At 44.7% G+C, this 13,445-nt stretch overlaps 1 long non-coding RNA gene across 16 annotated transcripts in view; it reads left to right on the top strand.

Annotated features, from left to right (window-relative positions):
• LOC138844427 (uncharacterized) overlaps nt 1–13,445 on the top strand; it is a 204,726-nt gene that overhangs the window by 121,471 nt on the left and 69,810 nt on the right. For 14 of the 16 annotated variants that reach the window (XR_016216311.1, XR_016216314.1, XR_016216313.1 and 11 more), the window contains one exon: nt 549–659. This is a non-coding gene — a long non-coding RNA (uncharacterized LOC138844427). Of the gene's footprint in view, nt 1–548; nt 660–852; nt 1,457–13,445 lie in introns of those variants that run through there. The other 2 variants (XR_016216321.1, XR_016216310.1) reach the window with 2 other exon arrangements.

Genomic DNA, 13,445 nt, shown 5'->3' with positions numbered 1-13,445 from the left:
TACAGCAGCCTAATTCACAATAACAAAGGTTTGGAGTCAACCTAGATGTCCATCAGCTGATAACTGGGTTAAAAAAGATTACATATACATTGTATTTATAAAATGTATATATATATATGTAATAGAATATTAGCCATCCACAAAAAAGGATGAAATCCTTGCATTTGCAACAAAATGAATGGGACTAGAGATCACTGTGCTAAGTGAAATAAGCCAGATACAGAAAGATAAATATTCTATGCTTTCTCCTATATGTGGCAGCAAATATATATAGATAGTGTATACAAATTATGTGGATTTCATAGTATTTGGTATATAGGGAGTTATAACTAGTCTTCACTGAATTATAGCATATACATGAAAATATAGCCATCTTTCCTCACTCTATGATCATTGTCATGAATCCCACTTTATGTGATATTAATATCCCTGTTTTTAGAAAAATAGTATATATATGTGTAACATCTACATATGAAGTGAATATGGCAAAATGCTAAAAATTGTTCAATCTCAAATTTGTTATTTTTTTTTAAATATAATGCTTCTAGGATCGCAAAGAGAAGAAACCCATGTGAACTTTGCCATGAAGGAGTGCCCTGTCTACATTGTCTTGTGCACTACTGAGAACTCCGTTTCCCCCCACCTGAACATGCCAGCAGGTATGAACAAAGCATGCTCATGGAGGTGAGGCCGGGGGCAGGGATGGAGTGAAGGACTCTCATGTGGGCACCTGGGGAATACAGGGGACGGATGACTGGTGGTTTCTATACTGTGAGATGCTGGGGAGAGGGATGCCAGCTTTAAGGAATCTTAGGAATCCTTGGAGTCAGTTGCATTCCTGTTCCTTCACAGGTTTCAGTAGGAAGTCTGGGAAAACTTGCCATTGACTACCTCTTGCAGTGAGACCCTTCCTGGAATGTGACCCTGGGTAGTGAGGGGGCCGCGTGGAATGCTGTGGTTCACGTGGTATGCATCAGTGTTGGCTGACGTTGTATGTAATTGATTATGGTGATTCCTGATATGCTTGAAAGCCATCTACCTCCCACCGTGAATTTGAGACTTGCCCCGTTACCTGTGGTGCCCTTTGTGACAACTTGCTTTATTTTTTTTGCATGGAATTCCCTTTGTTTCCACTTTCTGGAAATCATCTTTTTACAGTTACCACAAATATCACTTCCTGAAGGCTTCTTGGATAGCGTAGTCAAGCAGAGCCAACCACTCAATTCCATATCTGCAGGATAGAGATGTATCGTGGCTGGGTGCCCTGGTCTGAATTCCACTGATTTTTTTTTTAATAGGTCAGTCTTTTCCATCACACAGTGAGCTCCTCGAAGGCTGAAATTACATTAGAAATATTGTATGATTTCAGTACTCGGTAAACGCAGAACTAGAAAAGGTAAGAGTGTTCAGGGCTTCTAGTACAGATTTTTGCACATGCTAAATAATAAATATTATCTTGCATTTATTCAGTCTTTGCTGTGTACCAGAGAGTATATCAATGCTTTCATAGGATTATCAGGTTTAATTTGTTTAACCATTCTATGAATAACCTTGTAAGGTAAGTATTATTACCATCATCAGTTTACTTATGAGAAAAATGAGGTTTAAGAAGGAATTAAGTGTGTAGTTCAAACCCCTGTGATTAATAAGTGGCTGAACAGGAATCAAAACTAAAATGGGCTCATGTATTAGACCCCAGGGTTATAGTGCATAAAAGGAAGAACATGAAGAAAGGAACAAATTACATATAAATGAGACGAGGCCCAAAATATTATCAATATGTAATAATTAAATATCATGCCTACATTTCATATAAACGCTTCACCTTATATATCCAGATGCTATTGATTATATTTACCATGAAGGGTTACACATGGTTGATTAGAGTCCCTTTCTCAGGCAGTCACCCAGGGAAGCTGTGGGTATACTCAAATAATAATCCATGATTCAGAACACTGCTGCTGCCTCTAAGACTGGCATGTTCTCTTGCATTTCTTCAGTAAAAGCAGCCATCTCTCTCTCTCTTTTTTTTTTTTTTTTTTGAAGATTTATTTATTTTATTTGAAAGAGGTATAGCAAGAGAGGGAGATGCAGAGAGAGATAGAAAGAAGAGAGATCTTCCAACAGCTGGTTCACTCCCCAAATGACCACAGTGACCAGGACTGGGCCAGACCAAAGCCAGGAGCCAGGAGTGTCATCTGGGTCTCTCACATGGGTATCAGGGGCCCAAGCACTTGGGCCATCCTCCGCTGTTCGCCCAGGTGCATTAACGGGGAGTTGGATCAGAAGTGGACTCAAACTGGTGCTCCTATGGGATGCCAGTGCTGCAGTTGGCAGCTTAACCTGCTGTACCACAGTGCCGGCCCCAAGAACAGCCATCTCAAATGTATCTTTGTGGCTGGCGCCACGGCTCACTAGGCTAATCCTCCGCCTTGCGGCGCCGGCACACTGGGTTCTAGTCCCCGTCAGGGTGCCGGATCCTGTCCCGGTTACCCCTCTTCCAGGCCAGCTCTCTGCTGTGGCCAGGGAGTGCAGTGGAGGATGGCCCAAGTCCTTGGGCCCTGCACCCACATGGGAGACCAGGATAAGTGCCTGGCTCCTGCCATCGGATCAGCGCGGTGCGCCAGCCGCAGCGCGCCAACCGCGGCGGCCATTGGAGGGTGAACCAACAGCAAAAGGAAGACCTTTCTCTCTGTGTCTCTCTCTCTCACTGTCCACTCTGCCTGTCCAAAAAAAAAAGTATCTTTGTGTACCAGGAGAGGACCCCCATCTTGAGTCAGTTGAAAGTCAGTGGAAACCAAGCCTGAGAGACACAGTAGACTACCAGGCAAGAAGAAAACTCTATTCCCTTACCTCATGAAAAGAATGTAACATTGTGGGAAGGGAATGATCTTTTAAGCCACAGTTTTTATTTCTTAGCTGATACTTAGAAAGCATGTTATGGGGGAAGTTACTTCTGTTTCATACAATAAAACAGAAATGAGAATAGCATCTACTTGGTAGTGTGATTTGGTGTACAGCTGAGGCAAGCTAATGTATGTGAAGACTACAGCACAGTGCCTGACACACAAGAACATGGGCTAACACCCTGACAGGTACGGCTGTAGTGTCACAAGCCTGATCTCCCAGTGTACACGTGAGTGAGTGTACACTGATGTAGAGTACACTCATGACTGTTCCTAATAGGGTGTTGAGAAAAGGCAAGATTGTACCATGTTTCCATGTGTGATCTGCAGAGGGTTCCCTTTGAAGGTGGCTATTAATCCCAGTTCATTAACTCAGATAGCTTTTGAATCCACAAACATCATACTTTAGACACACCTCATACATCTCTGTACCCTCTAAGGTGCTTTGTGCACAATAACATCTCAACAACGACTTGGCTCATTGACTCATAATTTAAGAACTTGGATGGAGAGAATGGTGGTGGGAAAGTGAATACTGTAGAATGGCTTTCTCTCTGGCAACTTCCTTCAACTATTTTGTGCTGAAGACACCGAAATACTAAAAGTGGTGTTTCCTGGGCTCTCCTATTGCTAAGATTTTGGATATAAGTTTGGTTTTGTAATCAGATACACTTGGCAAGACTTGTATCATGGCTAGGCAGGAAAGGCTATGAAACAGAAGACATTCTGTTTCTGTTAATGACCTTGCAGTCTTGCCATGACCCTGGGACTGAGTCTCTGCGGTGCTAGATGCCAGCCTTCTTGTTGTGGTAGAGGGGATAGTTCCCTTGGTGGCCACTTTTGCAGTGTTAATTAAGAAGTCATTCTTGGAGCCAATATCATAGTCTGCTCAATTCCCCTGATAATCGCCTAGATTAACTCTAAAAAAATTGTTAAAGAAGTAGCCCGGTCATGTGCAACAAGGCTCTGATGGATACAATCTGTGGTCCCAGAAATAGTGACGTGTATTAAACTCCTGGGGTGGAATTCTGGTATAGGTTGTCCAGTCTGGCTGGTTTGAAGGCAGTGAAGTCCTGGGTACTATTAGACAAGAGAAAATGGGTGACCTAGAGTACTCACTGGTAGAATGCACTCCAGTTGTCAGTACCTACCATTTCACAGAGGCGCAGTGAACTGAGCTGGTGAAAGGGCTGCTAGGTCCTTGCTCTCTGTTTTGCTTTCTGCCAAGGCAGCAGCAGCTTTCAAGATCTGCATACTCTCCCCTTAACAATGTTTGACATTTGTTTGTCATTGCTGGAGGCTCCATGTGCTATTCTTCTGAATGAATTACTGTGGATTTGGATAAGTGACCAAGCCTGTGTTTATATAGGCAAAGGGGTGTGTGTGAAAATATTTACTAACATAAGAAAAATTCATCTGGGGGGTGGCGGAAATAGAGCTGAATTTATGGGTCTTTAAAAGATATGTTATATAAATACATTTCAGTTTTTCTCACAAATTCTCTAGCTCAAACTTTGAGAAATGCCAATCTGTGAAAGGAAAAGGAATAACCTACCAGAGATCACCTCTTTTACTTTTAAAAAAATATTTATTTATTTATTTGAAGGCAGCGTTACAGAGAGGCAGAGGCAGAGGTGGAGAGAGAGAGAGAGAGAGAGAGAGAGAGAGAGAGAGAGAGAGAAACAGAGGGAGGGAGGTCTTCCATCCACTGGTTCACTCCCCAAATGGCTATAATGGCTGGAGCTACACCGATCCAAAGCCGGGAGCCAGGAGTTTCCTCCAGGTCTCCTACACAAGTAGAGGGGCCTGAGGACTTGGGCCATCTTCTACTGTGTTCCCAGGCCATAGCAGAGAGCTGGGTTGGAAGTGGAGTAGCTGGTACTAGAACTGGCACCCATATGGGATGCTGGCATTGCAGGGAGCGGCTTCACCCACTGTGCTATAGTGCCGGTCCCTGCCTCTTTTACTTTTAACCATCTTCTAACACTGGAAGATGCCTGATGTCTTTACCCCTTCCCAAGATGTTTGACAAGCCCCACTCGTTAGGCGATGGGGACTTATTGACTGTCATGCAAAACAGGATGTTGACTATATATGGACGAAGAGCCCCCAGCAGCACTTTCTTACAATATGGAATTGTGTCTACAAAAACTTGTACCGACCATCCCTATTTTTGTGCCAGATAATATTGTCTACGCAAGAACAAATGGAGCCTCTGCCGTGCAGTAATTGCCAGGCGACCCCAGAGTTGATGTGTTTCACTATGCAGTAGAGATAATGTTTCTCCAAGGACCAAGTCTCAGCATTTTTGGCAAATTTAATTTCATATTCCGAGTTTTTTTCCTGCATTACTTCTTTTAAAAACAATAAAAGTGCTGTAACCACTTTTCCTTTTGATAAGAGTCAGGCAGCCCTAGTTTGGTCTTCCCTTGGGTCCTCTGCACAGCAGTTTTATCTCCCTACCTCCTGGCCATGGGACAATTGGGAGATCAGGGCTTCTGCAGACCCTCTTGTCTTGAATGGAGGAGAGGAGTGAGAGGCTGGGCTGTTGGATATGTAAATCTTGCCCCAAAGGCAGTCTTTGTTATCTGCTCTTGGTATGGGAGGCTCATGGTCTCTAAACCCAGAGCCCAAAATGCTCAGAACAAGGTTCTGTGAGTTGTTCATGGAGAGGCTATTGAAGCTTAAAAGAAGGAAGCTCGAAAGAAGCCCAGTGAAAAGGACTTGGCTGTGGTGTTTTCATTTCTAAAGAGGAATGGAAGCCCTGTGTTGAAAGAGAGGGAAGATGCATTACTGGCAAAAAGGACCTCAGAATGTTTGGAGACTTGGGACTTCTCAACCGGCCAAACAAGCTGTCCTCTCCTTCAGGGCTTTTGGCCCATAGACCCAGGCAACATCCGCAATGACTGCAGACGGGCAGAATAAACAGAAGAGTGCTGGCTTCCAGGGCACCATCAGTGGTGTCTGGATTTGAGCTCTCTACCCTGATTTCCATTGCTCAAGGTATTCTTGTACTCTTTTCTATTCTTATTGATTCTCGCTTTCCAAAAGTTCCTTCAGTGCCTCTGCCTAGGCCCCCACCCCAACCCTCAGCCTGACTGATGGGCTTCTGAGAACCTGCCTGTCCATTTCTGTGTCTTCAGTGTGTCTTCTTCCACGTTACAGGGGCTCGTTTATATTTGCAGAAGGCACGGACTGATGGCTCTTGGCTTAGGAGATAGCCCAGTCATGCTTTAATCTAGGTTGGCAGGAGCTCCATTATTTCTACATGAGTGGCTCCAAGTTGCCGCCTCCTGAAACTTTTGCTGGGCTCCCTGCTCACCAGATTCTTCCCCAGGATTAGTGATGTCAGCTCTCATGAAACTGTCTACAAACTTCGAGTGTGATACAGCTTTATCTGAGACCAAATGACTCTCTGTCCCCCTGAATTCATGCTCTTTTTCACACTAAGGTCTTTGCCTTTTCTATCCTGTATGCCTGAAATGTTTTTTGCCCCATTCACTTGGCCTACTCCTGTCAAGTAAGACCAGTCCATGCCATGCCTCTTATTTCACTTAGTCTAAGAAGGAAGGATTTTGGGGCCGGCGCTGTGGCATAGCGGGTAAGCTGCTGCCTGCAGTGCTGGCATCCATATGGGTGCCGGTTCGAGTCCTGACTGCTCCACTTCCCATCCAGCTCTCTGCTACGAGCTGGGAAAGCAGCAGAAGATGGCCCAAGTGCTTGGGCCCCTGTACCCACATGAGAAACCCAGAAGAAGCTCCTGGCTCCTGGCTTTGGATCGGCACAGCTCCGGCTCTCTCTTTCTGCCTCTCCTCTCTCTGTGTTACTCTGACTTTCAAATACATAAATAAATCTTAAAAAGAGGAAAGATTACCTTTCTGCCTCCCCTCCATGCTGGCTCTGGGTTTGAAGCTCTTCTATTACTCCCACCTTCTGCAGTACCAATCTGTAGTCTAAGTACCCATTCATTTGCTTCCCTGTCTCCCCTCCCCCAGTAATCTTTAAATTTTTTGAGTTTGGGCTATAGCTACCTCGTTTAAAAGTATGTCCTCAATACACAAAAGAGTCTCAAAACTATGTGCTGAATTAGTGATTTTAATCCAAAAATTTCATTGAGCATATCAAAGCATTGGAATAGCCCCTCATAATTCTGTGCCCATTGTTTGAGGAGTTAGGATGTGGTAGGGAAGGAAGCATAAAAGAAGAAATGGAGGGAGACAGGAACAGAAGAGGAATTTGGAAAGAGGCAGGTTCTCCCAAGAGACAGCAGTTGTCTCTGTTCCAGAGCTAGAAATTAGAGGTTGTAGGCTTTATCTGGGTCAAGTAGTGATAGCTCCTTTCAATGGGCCATGACCCTTCTGACTGAGCAGAACCCACAGTGGCACTGTGTCTCCTTTTAGTGTAGCGCCTCCTCCACCATTTCTTGGGGGTTGTGTTATAGTCATCAAATATTCCTTCGTGCTGGGAACAGGTATTCAGAGAGTAGTAATGATATGGCCCCTGCTTTTAAGGAATTCATTTTCTGCTGGGTTAGATACACATGCAAATCAGTATTTCTAAATAGACAAATATTATAGAAAAATTTACAACATGAAATTAGGAGAACATTGTGCTAGAATACAAAGAATAAATAGGAATTTCATTGAAGGTGAAAGGAAGGACAAGTCACGTATGCTGACTGGCATGTGCCAAGACGTGGTGCTGTGAAGGAACGTGGCGTTTTCAGGCTACATGTGTGGCTGGTGCAGAGGGGTGGGATGGAGAGGTGAGCTGGGTGCTGGGGTTAACAATGAGAAAGGTCTGAGTGATTCTAACACAACGGCAGGCTATGCCATGGGCCCAAACTAGCCAACTGCCTGTTTTGGTAAATGCCAATTTTATTGCAACAATGCCAAGGCTATTCATCTACTTATTGTGTCTGGTTTATGAGCACTGCAAGGGCAAGGCTGTGTAGTTGCCACAGAAATTGTCTGGCTCACAAAATCAAAAACAGATACCAAGTGGCCTTTTACAAAAAAGTTTTTGGGCCGGCGCCGCGGCTCACTAGGCTAATCTTCCACCTTGCGGCGCCGGCACACCGGGTTCTAGTCCTGGTTGGGGTACTGGATTCTGTCCCGGTTGCCCCTCTTCCAGGCCAGCTCTCTGCTGTGGCCCGGGAGTGCAGCGGAGGATGGCCCAAGTACTTGGGCCCTGCACCCCATGGGAGACCAGGAGAAGCTCCTGGCTCCTGCCATCGGATCAGTGCGGTGCGCCGGCTGCAGTGTGCCGGCCGCGGTGGCCATTGGAGGGTGAACCAACGGCAAAGGAAGACCTTTCTTTCTGTCTCTCTCTCTCACTGTCCACTCTGCCTGTCAAAAAGAAAAAAAAGTTTTTGTACCCTTCTCCTGAGCTGGGGAGTGACATGGCCAACCTGACATTTTAGAAAGGTCACTCCAACAACTGTGTGAATCTCTACCTAAGACCTCATTTGGAAAGATAAAAGATGAAGTGTCTAGAACACTTGAAAACCTCCAGCTTGCTCAATAAAATACAAGACCCCCGTCACATGGGGTATTATTATGATTTCTTCACAACCCCTATTACCATCACCAACTTAGAAACCTGTTGATATATGAGTTTCTAAACTCTAGTAAATTCCTTTATGGCAAAGCATTTTAGTCTTCTGATTTCTTCATCTTTCTATCCAAGGCCTTTCACTGCTTGCAACTTACAGCTTAATAAATGGATTTAATTGAATCATTGAATGACTGCTCAACTGACGTAGAGACTTATCACCTCTGAGCGTCCCTGCCCGGGTGTCTATTTGTAGGTGGGAAATGCACAACAGAAAGACACGGTTCTTCACCCTGTGTGAGGCCCCATGAGTGGCTCTGGCTTGAAGACAGTTTTTACACAGATGTGTCTGGATCTCTTTTGCCATCAGATGCTTTGAAAGGGTCTTTTTTTGAGGTTTCATCCAGGATGAAGCCCCTGGTAGACATGTCCTGGGCAGCCCTGGTGAGAAGAAAGCAAGGTGAAGGTTGAGTTTGCTTCTGGCCACCAAGAGTTCTTTATGAGGCTAATGAACATTTGCAAATGAAGATTAAGGGCCAGGCAAACAACTCAGCAAGTGATAACTGCAAAGCTGAGTTAATCTTAATGAAATCTGCAACGTATATTTATATAAATCATAATGACTCTTGCTTGCTTTCTGTGTAATTTGCTCAGATGGGTTTGGAATGAGTTTGGAATGATGCAGCCAATTGTTTTGCCACTGACTTTGTCCTATTTTGAAGAGCTCCTCCACAGCCCACACTCTTCTAACAATGACATCCAGCTGCTCCCGTGGGACCTCCAGCCTGCTGAAAATGTGTTATGTTTAACTCCTCACCCTCCTAGGAGAGCCAGGAGTTGTCTTCCAAACTGAACCTCAAAGAGGATGGGTTGGAAGGAATTGTGGGTGGGATGACTATTACCAGGCCCCTATTAGCAGAGATTTCCTTTCATCCCATAACAATTCTCCATCCTGATGTCTCCAGGGATTCCAGGATCCCCCAGAATCAAGTTCCTTAGCAATCACTGCTGTCGTTATGCCTCAGCTTGCCCTTCTGAGCACAGAGATGCCAGGTCCAAGCACGACAAGGTAGAGATAGCACACTCGTGGTATGTGCTAACCTCTTCCCTCTGATTCACTCTCCAGCCTAATCCCCACCCCCTCATGCCCTTCTGTGCTCAACTGCAGCCCTCCTTTTAATTCCATGGTTCTCCAGAAATTGTTCTGAGGATGACTTGCACTAAAACAAGCTAACGTGTTTATCTAAAATGCTCCAAATCTCATAGAATGAAGCCCAAGAATGTGCATTTCAAAAAAAAAAGTATTTCAAGAGCATAATGACAGAGAGGGAGAAACAAAGTTCTTCCATCCATTGATTCACTCCCCAAGTGCCTGCAACAGCTGTGCCAGGCCAGAGTCAGGAGCCAGGACCTCCCTCTGGGTCTCCCACTCAGATGGCAGAAACCCACATACTTGAGCTATCGACTGCTGCCTTCCCAGGGGCATTAGCAGGAAGACGGGTCAAACAAGTGGGCAGGGCTTGATCCCAGGCACTCCGATTTTGGATGCCAGCATCCCAAGTGGCAGCTTAACCTGTTGCCCCACAACACCTGCCCCAAGAATGCACATTTTAACAGACTCCCTGGGTGATTCGAGTGCTATTTCAAGTTTGAGAACTGTTGAGTTTAACCTAGATATTGAGAAGACTGCTCTCAATACCTAGGATGTGATGGAGTGTGCCTTGGTCAGTTCTGATTTTTGTCTCATTCTTTTATTTCTGGACTCTTGCACTTGTCACTTTGTCTAGTTGAGCCCAGTGGCTCCCATCATTCTGCAGAGCAGGCTGCATCTCATTTTCCTGTTAGATCTCAGCAGAAATGTCCCTTCCTCAGAGATGCCATTTAAAGTACATTTGAAGCTCTTCTTACAACTTGCTTCCAGTCGCATCATACTGTGTCTTTTCTTCAGAGCGTCTGTAATTATGCAGTTGCTCAGTTACTCGTGTTTACCATGCTGTATCCCAAGGGAATGTAAGTTTTATTAAGGGCAGGAACCTCGTTTGTCTCATTCCCTGGTGAATTTCCAGAACCTAGCCCAGCACCTGACATGTTGTAGGCACTCAGTGAATATTCGCCAAATGAACATTGCTGTATTCAAGGAAGGTGGCAGATTTTGAGAGGAGAGGAATTGAGTCCCTCATGCCATTGCGAGGAAATGGCCCGGAGCTTCCAAATGACAGAACAGAGGCAGCTGTGCTATGCTGTTGCGTACCGTTGGACAGCTCTGGTTTGTAGGACTCCTACCACGTCACCCTGATCTATCTTTGTGGCCAGTCTCTCATTACTTCCCCCTATGAGCACCCTGTACTCAGCTTCACATTTCCTGTTCCTGCAACTTGCTCTCACTTTGCCTCCTAGACCTTCCTGCAACTGGTCCCTTCCCAACATGGTGTCCTAATTCTAACCTTCCACAATCTGGCTCTAAGGTGCAATCAGTAAATACAGAAGCATTTAGTGAGGGACTTATTGGTGCCTAGCATTGGGTCTAAAGGACTGAAACACTGTCAGTACTTCTGAGGAAGGCACTTCCTCTGCTGGGTCTCACTTGACTTACCATCGCTGCCCAAGGTGTTTGTATGGTTCCACAGGCTCCTCCAGTCCTGGGAATTCTCTGATGCTAGTAGTGGAGCCAGGGGCATTGTGTCAGGCCATAGGAGGGAAGGGGTATCTGGATAGACTTTCTGCAGCTCCTCCAAGGCTGCTGTCTAGAAAAACCCCACTCTGTCTTTCATGGCTCTTGTCATCTTTCGCCTCAGTGCCTCTCAGGCAGCTGGGCAATGTTTAACATTGGGCAGAAATCAATGCAGCCAATTTCTGAAAAAACACACAAACAGTCCCAGTGTCATGTTGAGGACAATAATAGATTAGCAGCACCTCGGAATCAGAGGAGTCATTAAATATTGGGTTTCCCCAGAGCCTTAGCAGGAAAGGAGCTTCCAACATCAATGTCAGCTTGCCCTCAGTGGGAAACCTGAGGCTCAGGTCTTCTCTCTACTGGAAGACAAATTTGTGTGTGTGCGAAGCTGCCAAGAGGGTCATGGCTACACACGTCCCACCCAACAGCATTCTACCTGCTCTGTGTGCCCTACCCCTGTGCAGGAGCAAAAGATGAAATTTGAATGAACTTGAATTGTCCTTAGATCCACTTCCTTTCAATGCACGTCTGAGCTGGGTAGGAATAGACCTCTAAGGACTCCCCTCTCCACCAAAATAAACAAAGGCGCACATGAGCTTTGGGGACAGACAAAGCTGAGTTGGAATCCTGAAACCTCCTTTGATTGGCTGGAGGATAATCGATCACATCGCTATCTTCTTGGGCTTCCTCTTCTGCCGAGGGACTATTGGAAAGATCATTAGCTGTCACACTTGCACGAAGGGCCTGCCAGCTTGCTGGGGATGTTGCAAGTGACCAGCAAGCAAAGCTTTTTTTTTTTTTCTTCCATTTGTCAGTCATTCAGATCAGCACTTTGGGCCTACATGGTCATCTTTAAAAATAAAAATATTACCACCATCCCCCTTCAGCCTCAGTTTGAAGTCCCAGTGCTTGGTGGAAGGTGTAATGCTGTTTGTCACAGGCCAGGTTCATCCACCTGACTTCTGATCATGCTCATCACCATGCATAGCCCTCTACTGTGGTGCTTATTAAATCGATCACAATTGCTTGAGCCGTGTCCCAGCTCCCCTCCTGAGAGAGAGAGTTATTTAAGGACCTGAGGATTGTGTTGGTTTCTGGATCCCTATCACCAGGCAAAATGCCTGCTACACCAGAGTGTTCTGATTTCCTGTGTCCTAGAGATTAGGAACCGCACACTGGAAGAAGGGGAGATGTAGTGACAGCAGCAGATAAAACAGCCAATAGTGGGGCAAAGAGGTCAAGAGGGACTCCTGGCTCTATTATTTACAGAAATCTAATATATAACAGCAGAATTTCATAGGAAAGAAATGACTTTTTATTCTCTACACACTCATCCATCTGACAAATATTTATTGAACATTAATTTTGCATGAGACACTGTGCACAGAACTAGAGTGAACTCCTCAGACAGGTTTCTTCAATGCAACCCATTCAGTTAGGAAAGGATGGGTCAGATGGCCCTGAAATAAGAGTCACTACAACACCGCAGACATCTGCTTTGTCTTCAAGAGGCTCAAAGTCTGACCAGAGAGATGAGATTAAAAAGCAAGGAATAATTACATATTTAAGATAATAACCCTATTAATCTGTTGTGGCAAATATTTTGTTAGTTCACTCTTTGCTTTTAATTCTGTTTACATAGATTTTGACATGAAGGGTCTTTAAATTTGTATGTAGCTAAATACATCACTCATTTTCTTTCAGCCTTTTGGGGGTGTATGTGTGTATGCTGTGAAGGTTCCGATTGTCTCTGTGTTGGTGGGATGTTTGTTGTTGTTAATTGGCAATTTTTACTTCTATCCATTGGCATAATATTGAATTTGCAATATGAAAATAACATTTTTAATTTTGCAAAGGAAAACATTATAAAATCAAACACAATACACAAGGATTGAACAAAGAACTTAAGTATACCCAGGAAAAGTATAACTGTTCCAACTCACCTGTTTACAAAGGCAAGGAAACGTGTATTACTTTCTTTGAGAATTAGTTCCAGGAAAAAAAATGTCAAACTGAAAAAAATCCTACTTCAGTCATATTGAAAATTAATCTCTATGGACTAGCTGTTTTACTGTTTTATTTAATTAAATATTTTTCTATTAGACAGACAGACAAGAGTGAGCTCCCCAGTGCTGGTTTACTGCCCAGGTGCCAGCAATGGCTAAGACTGAGCTGAAGTCAGAAGTCAGGGACTCATCTAACTGTTCCGTGTGGGTAGCAGGGACTTACTTAACTGACCCCTCGCAGGTGGATCCAGAACCGGGTATTGAACACAGGTTCTGTGATACGGGACACATTCATCTTAACCTCCA

The sequence above is a fragment of the Oryctolagus cuniculus genome, chromosome 11, assembly GCF_051225735.1.
Source record: "Oryctolagus cuniculus isolate XC-2025 breed Fujian yellow rabbit chromosome 11, ASM5122573v1, whole genome shotgun sequence".
NCBI lineage: Eukaryota > Metazoa > Chordata > Mammalia > Lagomorpha > Leporidae > Oryctolagus > Oryctolagus cuniculus.
Note: the sequence above shows the minus strand (reverse complement) of the source record. Positions and strands in the feature narration are given on the sequence as shown.